Below are 12,881 nucleotides of genomic sequence, written 5' to 3' on the forward strand. Positions count from 1 at the left end.
AATCCACCCTGGAAGGTTTCTGTTTGTTTTTCCTCAAGCCGCTGTGTATACGGAGCCTTGACTAATGCACCAGTGACAAGAGAGGCAAGCGTTCTGCAAGGCTAGCTTTTGGATCCACTGTCTCCCTACCACGTGCACACAGCCCTTCTTTACACTCTGCGCCGTGACCGTGCTATCCATCCATCGCCCCTTTGCGCACGTTCAAAATTCCTCCTATTCCACTCTGAGATTTCAAAGTCATGTCATTTGTAAAGTCACCGTGGCAGCAATACCCACTTGCTGCTTATTTGGTCCTGCTGAATAGGATGATCAATGTCCTGTGCTCTTAACGACAGCATATCCGACTGCATCCCGGAAAGGTGGCCTCTTCCCTCAGCCACCTTAAGCAGCACTTCACTTGGTGCCGCAGTGCTCCTGCTGCAGTGATCGGGAAAGAGCATTAGCCAGAGGCCTTGGCGATTGAGATGGTTTTAACTAGGGTAAAACTCTCCGAATGACCATTTGTGGGCTCAGTGATGACGTTTCCTGTTGGTTCTGGGACATCTGCTTGCTCTTGGGGACAGCATTTGGCCGACTCCCTGATCAGAGGCATACTGACCCGTGAGTTTCCATAGCCAAAATTCTCCTCCTCTTAGGGGCTGCTCCTGGAGAAAAGAAACTTTTAAAAAAGGGGAGAGAACAGGGTGCTTAGAGATATCAGCCACAGAGTGTAGATACACGGGAAACATGCCACGAGCCAGAGAGCATAACAGCACCATTAGGCACTCAGCAATCACCTCCCAAGATCACCCATGTAACCCAGTTTGGCACAAACCACCAGAAAGCCAAAGAAGGAAGGTGTCCTTAAGGAGAACAATGAGACGGATACAGCAGGAAAGCATCAAACCCACTAATACAACATTGCAGCCTGATTTTCACCCTGCCATTCTCCTCTGTGCCTTCCTTTGGGTACAGGAACGATTAATAATTGAGCTGCAAAGAGCCAAAAAGCATCACCTCACCAGGAGCAGAAAGCTGACACAAGAGAGAGAGCAGGACCCAAGCTAGCACCATGTAGATTAATGGACTAAAGAATTGTTTCTTTCAGTCACTTGCATCACACCCAGTATGAAGTCTTGATCAGAAGCCTGACCCAGGAACTGATGAAGTACATTTGGCCTTAAAGCAAAGAGCAGTCCCCATGGTTGTTCGAGAGACTCTCTGGGTAGGCAGGAGTGGATTTAGAACATATGAATTCATGCTAAGAAGAATGGAACAGACTAGCAGGAAGCAGGGACTTTATAAGGAAACTGAATGGTTTGAATCAAAATTCATTCAGCAAAATAATTCATACACGAGAATGAGCATTTAATGTAGGAAGTGAGCCAGAAGAATGGACAGAGGCTTGAGTTCAGACTGTATAAAACAATGCTATAGCAAATGGAGCATGTGCAGCAAGAAGTAGTGTTGGGGGCCAACTGCTGGAATTATTAATAATATTGGAAATTATTAATATGGGAAACCACCAGACACCAGTTTAGCCATCAATTCCTTTATTAAATCTAAAAGCCAAATGGTGTACAATTGCCCTAAACATGCCTAAAAAGCCTAAATAATAAGCAATTTACTACATCCAAACTCTAAAAAAAACATTTATAAGCATTCGATGAAGATACTTATGAACAGGCTAAACTCAGAGGTGCTTAGACCCCTGTTGGTCAGCTCCCACCTGCTCAGGCCGGTATGAGCAATGAAACCTTTAAGAGTTTACTTTTTATGCCCTTTAACAAACAGGTGATGTCATTGCCTATTACTGACTTCAGCTAAAAACTAACGCTCAGACAGTTCGCCCTTTTTTCCTGTATCCAGACAAGATTTACAACCTCCCTTCTCCCCAAGGCTTATCCTCCCTGTCTCTTCACCTCCTTCTGGCTAACCAACAGTTTTTCCTTTGCACCTGGGTTTACATAGGAGAAAATACTGGTATATGGGGTGGCAAGCGCCATATTGATTCATTTTAAGACAGATTCTTTGTCTTATTTAAAACCATCTGCAGTCATCCCTATCAGTCAGGGGCCTTTTCAGAAACTTTCCCTTATTTCATTGGTTATTCTGTGAACCAGACATCCTCCCTACTCCATTCCTTCTGGCCCTACAGCTCAACGTCCAAGGCCTTCCTTCTGCTAGCTAGCCAGGGCCTTTCTCTACAAAACATATATTTCCTTAACCAAACCCTAATTATTTAATTTCATATTTATCCTACGGCAACAGTCTTATGGAATATAAAAAAACAGGAATTCAGTTACAAAGAGAGACTAAGCAACCTCCCTTCCAGAAGGACATCAGGTCTAGTCCACCTTCCAGGACATCTGATGTTTAAAGAACACTCCCCAAGCACTGGAGATGGGACCACCTACGTATACACACGTTCTCCTCAGAGGAAACTGTGCACTCCCCAGACAGGCAGATAGTGACTTTTGTTTGGCTGACTGAGGGCATATTGGCATTTACTCATTCTCCTTGGCTATATTATTTAAAAAAAACACACAAAACCAAGATGCTAAGAGTCTTTTTAAAAGCATGCTGGCCATTCAAACAAACAGAGATTGTGCAACTGTAAATAATGACAAATATTGCGGATTTGTATGCCTGTCTGTTCTTCACTGGCGGGACTGTTTTGTTTTTATCTCCTCTGTAAACTTCCCTAGCTTTTTTTCCCCCATCAAAAATGGCATGCATTGGCACTGGTACTCCATTTCTCTGGGGATAAGCCTTTTAGCAGAAATCTTGCCGAGCCTTTGGGGGAAATAAAACGGCAGTTACTTGGGTTTGCAGTCATGGCTTAATTTTTAAACCACAAGACTGTTAAACAAACGATACAAGTGCTGCATGCAAACTCTTGGGCTTATGTGAAAAATACCAAGCTCCCTGATAAAGGCTTTAGGGAGCTCACATATGGCCTCCTTGCAGATATCTGGATTTTCTTCAAGGAATCCAAGCAGGTGGCAACTAATATAACAAAAGACGTGGGGTAGGGAAGGGCAGGCTCAATGCGGCAACCACATAAAAACATTTATATCTTCATTGCAAAGTTAACATGGATGCTACCCCAACCCCTGTCCTGTCACCCACTCATAAACTTCTGACTGAGGGTGATCGTGCTTTCAACCCAGGCTAGCTGGCTCAACTGGAGGTACAGGCTATGGCTGGGGTGCAGGGAATCCACCCACTTTGCAGTGAGGACGCAGGCTCCAAACCACTCACGTGCTGACAGTACAGGAGAGTCCTGCCATTGTATCAAGGGGGGAAGGAACAGGAAAGACAATTTTAAGGGGGAGGGGCATGGAGACAAAGGAAGAGCACATGTCCTTCGTCCACTCCAATGGCTATACCTGTGATCAGTGGGTGGTGTTACTACATTGCCCAATCCACAGGAGCTTAGAAAGGCCAAGAATGGCCAGTGCTTGGAATGGACATCTCAAAGCTAGTTCTGTACAACCAGCAGACATTGTCCTCACAACTTGAGGACACTTTTAAAAAGTATGTGGTCATCGGTCTAATGCCCCCATCTGCTTCATACATGCTGAGCGACAGTGGGGTAAATGTAGAATTAAAGGCTGCATTGGAATGCCCACGCACAGAGTTACGGGTGCACATGCAACCTTGTTTCTGGAATTTTTACAAGCTTAAGACATTAAGACGTTGCAAGATATTCGCGTGCCAGATGCGCTAAAGATTCATATGTCGCTTGATGCTTCAACTACCATTCCAGAGGACATGCTGCCATACTGATGATGGATTCTGCTCAATAACAATCCAAAGTAGCGTGGACCGACGCATGTTCATTTTCATCATCTGAGTCATATGTCACTAGCGGAAGGTTGGTTTTCTTTTTTGGTGGTTCGGGTTACGTGTTTCCGCATTGGAGTGTTGCTCTTTTAAGACTTCTGAAAGCATGCTCCACACCTCGGACCCCTCAGATTTTGGAAGGCACTTCAGATTCTTAAACCTTGGGTCGAGTGCTGTAGCTAGCTTTAGAAATCTCATCTTGGTACCTTCTTTGTATTTTGTCAAATCTGCAGTGAAAGTGTTCTTAAAATGAACAACATGTGCTGGGTCATCATCCGAGACGGCTAGAACATGAAATATATGGCAGAATGCGGGTAAAACAGCAGCAGACATACAATTCTCCCCCAAGAAGTTCAGTCACAAATTTAACACATTGTTTTTTTAAATGAGCATCATCAATGTGGAAGCAAGTCCCCTGGAATGGTGGCCAGAGCATGAAGGGGCATATGAATGTTTAGCATAACTGGAACGTAAATACCTTGCAATGCCGATTACAAAAGTGCCATGCGAATGCCTGTTCTCACTTTCTGGTGATACTGAAAATGAGAAGAGGGCAGCATTATCTTCTGTAAATGGAAACAGAACTTGTTTGTCTGAGAAATTGGCTGAACAAGAAGTAGGACTGAGTGGACTTGTAGGCTCTGAAGTTTTACATTGTTTTGTTTTTGAGTGCAGTTATGTAACAAACAAAAAAAATCTACATTTGTAAGTTACATTTTCATGATCAAGAGATTGGTGCACTACACTACTTGTATGAGGTGAACTGAAAAAGATTATTTCTTTTGTTTATCATTTTTACAGTGCAAATATTCATAATAAAAATAATGTACACTGATTTCAATTACAACACAGAATACAGTACATATGAAAATGTAGAAAAATATCCAAAATATTTAATAAATTTCAATTGGTATTCTATTGTTTAATAGTGAGATTAAAACTGCGATCGCGATTAATTTTTTTGAGTTAATTGCGTGAGTTAACTGCGATTAAATCGACAGCCCTAATATATATGTATAGTACAATGACAGATTCCCACTGCATACTGGTGATGCTCTCAGCTCACATATAAATGAGATCATTTCCCACATTTTTCCAATAAACTTTCAGCAGGGAGAAGTGAAATGACAGACAGCGCTCCAGAGCGGGTGGACGATATGCAGCGGTGGCAGAATTTGATTTTTTTTTTTTTAAAGGATTTCAAGTGATATCTATGTTTCTTTTTAAGAATTGTTTTCAGTTTTTATTTAAATTTTCACAGTTGCACAAAATCATGGTGGGAGTCAGGCAATGGAGGTCAGACAATAACTATTTAATAGCAGTAAGTGTTGGAAAAAAGTGAAAAAGTGAAAGTTTTATAACTGTTAAAACACAAACGGTCAGTATCACGTGTCAAAATGCACAAAGTCAATAGCCTGAAACCAAACTCGAGTAAGTTTGCAAGCAGCATTTTTCTTACTTTGCCTCGCTGTACATTTCAGTGATTACTGATGGAAATACTTTCTTCCCTTTGTGTATGGTGAAATTGACGTTTACAGACATTTACCAATAAAAAGCTAATCCGTCCAAGCCCACTTATATGCAGACACAGCTTTGTTCTTGGGAGGCTCAGCCTAGCGATAATCCTAACAGGCCTCTGAAAACGGGAAAGCGTGGAAGCTCCCAAGGAGCCAACAGAGTTAAAGAGCAACATTTGAAAGTCAGAACATAGTTGGGAGAACTCAAGAGAGAGTAGGGGACAATCCTGCATTGGCTAGTGGATCAACGAGGTCTTCCCCAGCGCGAATGTCTATGGAGTCTATTCATGAAGCCCAAAAGAGAGGTCTGAACAACCACGAGAATCAGGACAATGCACCTTCCACAGACAGTAGATGTGCAAGAGAAAGCAATGCACACTGCAAGGAACTCGCCGGGAGATGTTCTACAGAACAGCACACAAGAGATCCCGACCATTATGCTTGCAAAGGAAACGCAGACCCAGGTGTCAGTCCCAGTGCATGCCTAACTTCACAGGAAATAAAGGATGTGGGCATAAGACTAGATAGAACTACACAAGCCTCCCCAAAAGACCCAATACAAATAAACTGCATGGGTCACAAACTGACAGCTTTATAGGTACAACTGGACTCTATAAAATGCCTTTGTCACTGCGAGATCTACAGCACCTGCCCCCTTGCCAATATTCTTACTTTGAAAACAGCCATTTTCAAAACCTTCCTACTGGCTTGACAAAGCCCTGGCTGGGATGATTTAGTTGGGGTTGATCCTGCTTTGAGTAGGGGATTGGACTAGATGACCTCCTGAGGTCTCTTCCAACCTTAATCTTCTATGATTCTATGCAGGGAGAAAAGGAGTAAAGAACAAATAGGACAGCCTTATAGCACCTGGCAAGCATCAGTGACTGGTATTTGCAGCACTCAAAATCTAGGGAAAACAAGTAGGTCTGTTAGTCTTTATAAAGAGACATATATGCTGCATTAAAGCAACATTAATAACTCCCAGGACCATGAGCCCTGTCCAAGATAAAAGTCAATTCTCTTGTTAGGCTGGATAGATTAAGATATTAGTGAATTATCTTCTTCTATTCCCATCTGTCTATGTATAAACGGGTTCTCTGGCACCAGATATGGAATCGCTTGTTATTGATGGGTTAGAAGTAAGCGGATCTGTTCAGGATCTTATTTTTTTTAAATAAAGTCATACTCAGCTCCTCTCTAAATCCCACTACAGGTCTCACCCAGCAGCCTGTGCAGCTCTTCAGCTGAGTTTGGTGCAAGAAAGGGTGGGAAAAAAGGAATAATAAACCTTCTAAGAGTCCCAGCGCTTATCGCTGGTGAAATATTTCCATTTCCAGTATGAATTGCTCTGTTTAATGAGTTCACCAGCACCACTGGGAAACGCCAAGTGCAGTTTGGTGGGAACATTGTCGGTCCTGATGAAGGGAATGGGCCATCTAAACTAATGCAGACATAAGAGCATTTTTGTAAACCGCAGTGCTTTGAAGTTTGCAAGAGCTCTGCCCACCCCCAGCCCAGCCCAGCACTAAGCCCTCGTCTACACTTAAAATGGAGATTGACCTAGCTAGGTCGCTCAGGGGTGTCACAAATTCAAACTCCACAGGGCTGGAATTAAGTCAACCTAATCCCGGAGTAGATGCAGCTAGGTCGATGGAAGAATTCTTCTGTCAACCTAGCTCAGGGAAGTGGAATACCTATAGCCATGGAAAAACTGTCTCTCTGTCGCTGTAGGGAGTGGCTACATCATGGGCACTCTGTGCCACAGACATGCCCTAAGCAGGAGTTGTGCAATGTTTTCCGGCTGGTTTGTTTAAAGGGCCACCAGCCATATTAATGTGACCAGTAGAGCCCTGATCCTGCAAGGATCCTCGCATGTGCTTGGCTTTATGCATGAGAGTAGCCGCGCTGGTGGGGAAGTATGTATGGAGAAGTGTGTACGTCTTTGCAGCTCTGGGGCTTACGTTTCGGGCTGGGGGGAAATGCAATGGACTGTGTTATGCAGGAGGTCAGACTAGAATCTATCAACCTGTTTTTCAGCAGCAAGCTACCGGGGCATCCAGAGGCCCCAGTGGAGAGAATGGCCCCACGGAGCTAGGTGCTAAAAACATACACTGAGTTAAAAAGCAAGAGTTTGCAAAAGTAGTATAAAGGAGTGAGGCTATTTCCAGGCTGAGGGGGATTTTTAGTTAGAGGTATTAACACAGGTTGGACAGCCCCCTCTCCTAGCCCCCCTCCCCACACTCCCACCTGGGGGGCAGGTAACAGATTCAAGAAGGAAGATTCTGCAAAGTTCTCTCCCATTCTTAACCTAACGAACAATGCTCTATAAGGCCCTGATCCTTAAATGGCGACACACATGCTTAACTTTTCAAAAGTGGGCAACCCCATTGACTTGCTTAACTCTTTGCAGGATCGGAACTTAAAATATAGACATTTGGGATTTTTTTTAAAAATCTATCTGTATCTGCTCCCAAAGGGCTCTCCCCCTGCACCTGAAAATCAGCAACAGACACCTCCCCTCACCAGAGATGGAGAACATGACATGGCTCACTGCAGCTTCACTGGCTCTAGCTGCCTTATTCACTCATGAAATCTTTTATTTGCTTTACACCAGAGAAGATGTGTTCCTAAAAGAGGCAGCCTTGGAAACGGGAGGGGGGGGGAAGTTTGTGTTGATTGTTGCCAATACAAAGAATAAATAATTCAGAGATCTACATATTTATTTTCCTCATCAAGGACACGTTGTCATGAGAGCCAGAGCAAGGAGCTTTACAGCGTATTTATTCTGATCTGATTTTTCAGTTACCATACACACAGTGTTTATCAATGCTACATAAAAGAAAACAAAATAGGTCATAAATTAATGTGATGTAGTGAATCATTTACTAGCCCTGTAGGGGAAATAAAATCTTGTACTGTTTGTATGATTAACATCCCCCCCACCAAAAAAAAATACAATCTTTCAGAATTTCCCAGAATTATTCTTCCACTTTTAATACCTTCACTAGGCAAATGACAGCTGCTAGGATTGGAAATGAAGATGAGATGGAAGTGCTAATGCGGGGAATTGGGCGCTCTGTCTTTCAATTAGAAAGGGTTTTCATCTCATATTAGAATCCATAACCTGCTTCACAGTTCATTTGCCTTATGGCATCTATTTACTTTCCTCCTTGGAAGATCTTGTAAACATGCAATTGATACCGAACGAGCTACACGTGTTGTTGCTTCATCAGTTACACTGACAATGCGGTTGGTGCTGTACAAGGCACACAGGGACATCTTCTCTAGTTCACTCCATCGACACTGACCTCTTGGGGTGGGGAGACTTGGATCTTTCCATAGCAGGATCTCAAAGTGCGTTTGGCAAATACTACAAGTTCAGCCTCTCAGTCCCCTGTGAGGGAAGATCGACATTATCCCAAGGTCACAGATGGGGAAGACAGAGGCCCAGAGGAGTTAGGTGGCTTACCCAAAATCACACATGAAGACCCAGGAATAGAAACCTGGTCTCCCAGCTCACAGTCCCACCTGCAGGGTGCTCAGATCACAATAGCATAGCATGCTGGGCCTTGTTCTCTCCATAGGCCACAGATCTCTGATGAAGAAGAGGGTGGCTGCAGCTGAGTCATTATAGTTGGTGCTTATCTTAAAGCCCAAGCTCCTGAAGTCATGTGATGATGGGAGAATCTCCGCTTTCAAGCTTTTAGCCTTCATGGTTGTGGGGCAAAACCTTAAAAACATGGCCCCCTAAAGACTCAAAAGCCAAAAAGAGTAAGTAATGAACTCAGAAAGTATTATGTTACCGAAATCTCATGGGTTTTAAGCCAATCTCATGATTGGGAAAGCGGGGGGGGGGGGGGATGCTGACAATTTTTGACCACCACTGAAGCTGGTGAGCCACGTGTCCTGCAGACCATGCTTCAGCAATCCTCAGATATGGCCAAAGAGTTCAACATCCGCATGAGTGACCCAAAGCACGAATGCAGACAGCAGAAATCCTAATGATTTTACTCTCTGGTCCTCGCAGCTGCGCTGGCCTATGGAAGGCTACATTTGTTTTTAAATTTGGGCCTCAATAACATACCAAAGCGTCTTAACGCACGAGGAAAGACCCATGACTAGTAGGGACTTACAGAATTATCAGGGCTCCATATCCTTAATAGAGGATGATTTTTAAAAGTATCCAAATTCCCTACACACTTGGTGGAGTTTGATTAGAGCAGGAGTTTGGGTGAAAGCACTTTCTGCCCAGGCAGACAACGTCTCTTCATTAAGGCACTTCCATTTCCTCCACTCCAACAGCAACTCTGGACTGCCGCACTAACTGAGCGTTTGACACCTTGAAGTTCTCTGAGCAAATAACGCTGGCAACGGCGGGTCACTCGGCTATGTGGTGCCGCTGACCCCCCTTTCTTTCTGGTCTCTGGAGTTGGTATGATTCATTCACCTGGGACCACAGGGGTTAACTTACAGGGTGTTGAGAGAATGCTCCACCTCTGGATTCAGTTTCCGTCCCCCAGCTGGCTCTTGATGCAATGGAACAAGCTATGGCTCCTGCTCCACGAACTTAGACAGGTGAGCATTTCACTAAGGCCTATCCGTCCATTGAAACATCTGTCTAAGAAGAAAAGCCCCCCTCCCCCCCCGGCGAGCCCAGGGATGGCCTTAATAAATACATGGCTTAGTGCTTAGAGCATGAGGCTGGGCAACAGGACTTCTGAGTTCCATCTAGTCGTCTGTTCCTCCTCTAATTATTTGTGACCCAGGACGGGCGACACTCCATCTGTCATAACTGATCAGACCAGCTCTACTGATTCCCGTGGAGAGCACCCAAGAGGCTACACAAAGGTTCACCCTCTACCAACCAACCAAGGAGCTGCAGGAGGAAGGAAACCACATGCCTAGAAAGCGCGTCTGATGGGCACCAGGAACAAACAAGGTATAATTATCTATTGCCAGTGGCATTCCTAGTCCATTTGGCATGGTGACGAATCCTAACAAGGCAGGGAACATGAACTCCCCAAACAGATCATTCGGTTAGCCACAGAGATGTCAAAAGAAAACGCAGAAAAGCTGTTTTTAAGAGCATGGTGCTGGGTGCTTGAGGAGCTAGCAGCAACATCTGTACACCAGAAAAAACAGGGATCTGAAACCTGCCGTCCTACCCTCTCCAACCACACCCCCATTCTCTGATCATTCCTAGGCAGCCTCAGAAAGTTTTCATAACACATTTCAAAGATAAATGAGATCGAATGGGATGTCAGAGAAGCAGACAATCCATAACTACCCATGGCAGGGTGTCACGCCCCTTCTTCTAAAGCACCAGAGTCTGGCTGGCATCAGAGACAGGATACTGGAGTGGATGGACCATTGGTTTCATCTGGGATGGCATTGGCAAGGCCTATGTTCCTATAAAAACAGCACAACACAGTTATAATCCCGTTTTCTTTGTCGTGTGAGGAGATCTGGGGGACTGAAGCAGGGTTTGGCTCATCTATACGATGACAGACATCAGTGTACCTGAAAGTGACGCTTGGACTGTTTTCGCATCCGGATTGTTTACAACGTACACATTGTTTTCGGAGTTCATATGAAGTCTTGCTGAGCTCACACCAGAAAAAGCAGGCGATTGACTGGGTTGGCCAAAAGAAAGGAGCCAGCAAGCAGCAGCCTACTGTGGGAAGCCTCAGGCTCAGTGGATCTGCTCCACAGAGTTTTGGTTTGTTCTACAGCTCCAAAGCTGGTCCGTTTCTTGGCTCAGCACTCAAGTACGTGAGGAGCTTTCAGGCACTGGAGGCAATTAGCACGGATTAGTTTTTCATGGGGCCATGCGAGTTCCCTGCAAGTCATTTTCCATTTGGCCTGCTGCAGTCAGAAACTGATTAAAAATATTATTCAGAGCTCCAAAGCCAGCCATTTGGGAAGAAAGTCACACGGCCTGGAAGTGATCTCCATTATAGCAGCATTGCTCCACTGAATTCAATGGAGTCACTCCTCATTGACGCAGATGCCACAGAACATGGAATCCAGCTCTCAAAGCCGACCATCTGAGACCTACACGGTCACCAGTGTGGGTGTAATCAACCAGACCTGCAATCACAACTGCGTCAAACCAAGCTGCTGCCTGACTGCACCTGCATGTGAGTAGTTAGCTATCTAAATGGGTGCAATTGTGCCTACAATTTTGGAGGTCAGGCTGACTCCAGCTAAAAATCAAGGTTTGAATAGCTAGAAAACGATGGTTTCCAGCAATCAGAGCAAATTCTCTGAACAGACTGCAGTTTGGAAAGCAACCCTCTTACAGAACACCTTTCATCCCTAAGAAATCCTAAAGCACTTTAACAAAATTACTATATGGCAGCATATGAAGTATTATATAGATATGCTTGACACTCACACAACATTACTTCACCCGCCACTGAAATGCAGAAGGCTCTGAAGTGAGCTCACGAAAGCTTATGTTCTAATAAATTTGTTAGTCTCTAAGGTGCCACAAGTACTCCTTTTCTTTTAGTTAAACACAGGAAGCAAAGAGCTCTATGCCAAGTGAATCTACAAGAGGGAGAATTTAGAGAAGCAGAAAATTAAGGATACTGAAACAGGTCCAAGCAGATATTTTCCTGTATTCTGCGTAAGTTCCTGAAGAGAGTTCAATCAAAACGTTGTGAACGATATATAATGTATCATCTCGGTATACCAAATGTATCACTGGGCTCCTGATCCATCTCTAAGACATCCAGAAATATTTCAGCCAAAGATCGTTAGAGTTTTAGCTAGATCAGTCATGAGACAACATAAGCCTAACTCCAGTTGAGGGGCTAGTGTGGCGGCTAAGGGAAAGCCACCAACAAGTAAGAGACTGTTGTCCATCTAAAATGAAATGCTTATTTGGAGCATGCTTTCCTATGTCTAAGCTTGTTTGAGCTTTCACCTAATCATCAAACTACAGACACTGTGTTCTGCTGCTGATTACTAAATCCACCACAAAGCACTTTAGACAGTTCACAAGATGCACAGACGGCACAATAGAGTTTGTGTTCTCCATACCATTTACACTTTAGATCTATGTCCACAACAGAGGAGCAAGCCCCAAATAAAACTCAGACAGATCTCTGGGTAAACCCAGAATATTAGAAAGAGTTCCTGTGTCTTGGGCTTAGCGCACAAAGCTACGGAGGCTGAAATTCAATACCAGTGCCTGATTATACAGAAAAGAAAAGGCCTGAAAATATGAATTCTCATGAATGCTAATGCTGAGCACAGTGCACTATCAAATGTCAAGATATATTTTAATTAAAGTGCTGCCTTTGATCTTTTAGAACTTCCCCCCCTTCCCAGTAAACTGCGTCTCACCTGTGTTTATAGCACAATAGGAGCAAATTCTTTATTGGGTTACAGAATTACTGAAAAGCTCCCTAAAAAACTAGCTCCCTCTCCCCCCCCCTTTTGAAATAGCAACTGAAAAAGAAAAAATATGTAAGAGAAAAAAACGTGTCTCTCTGCCACACACTGAAGAGCTAGCAGGGGATACCGGGC

At 44.1% G+C, this 12,881-nt stretch overlaps 1 protein-coding gene and 1 long non-coding RNA gene across 3 annotated transcripts in view; both read right to left on the minus strand.

The window, feature by feature from the left end:
- RAB26 (RAB26, member RAS oncogene family) overlaps positions 1 to 12,881 on the minus strand; it is a 219,860-nt gene that overhangs the window by 130,897 nt on the left and 76,082 nt on the right. The window lies entirely within an intron of this gene.
- On the minus strand, positions 1,642 to 12,351 carry LOC122455971. Its single transcript, XR_006274518.1, has 3 exons — positions 12,338 to 12,351; positions 9,587 to 9,589; positions 1,642 to 1,809 (listed from the first exon to the last, which is right to left on the minus strand). It is a non-coding gene; the product is annotated as an uncharacterized LOC122455971 (long non-coding RNA).

Source organism: Dermochelys coriacea, chromosome 10 (assembly GCF_009764565.3).
Source record: "Dermochelys coriacea isolate rDerCor1 chromosome 10, rDerCor1.pri.v4, whole genome shotgun sequence".
Lineage (NCBI taxonomy): Eukaryota > Metazoa > Chordata > Testudines > Dermochelyidae > Dermochelys > Dermochelys coriacea.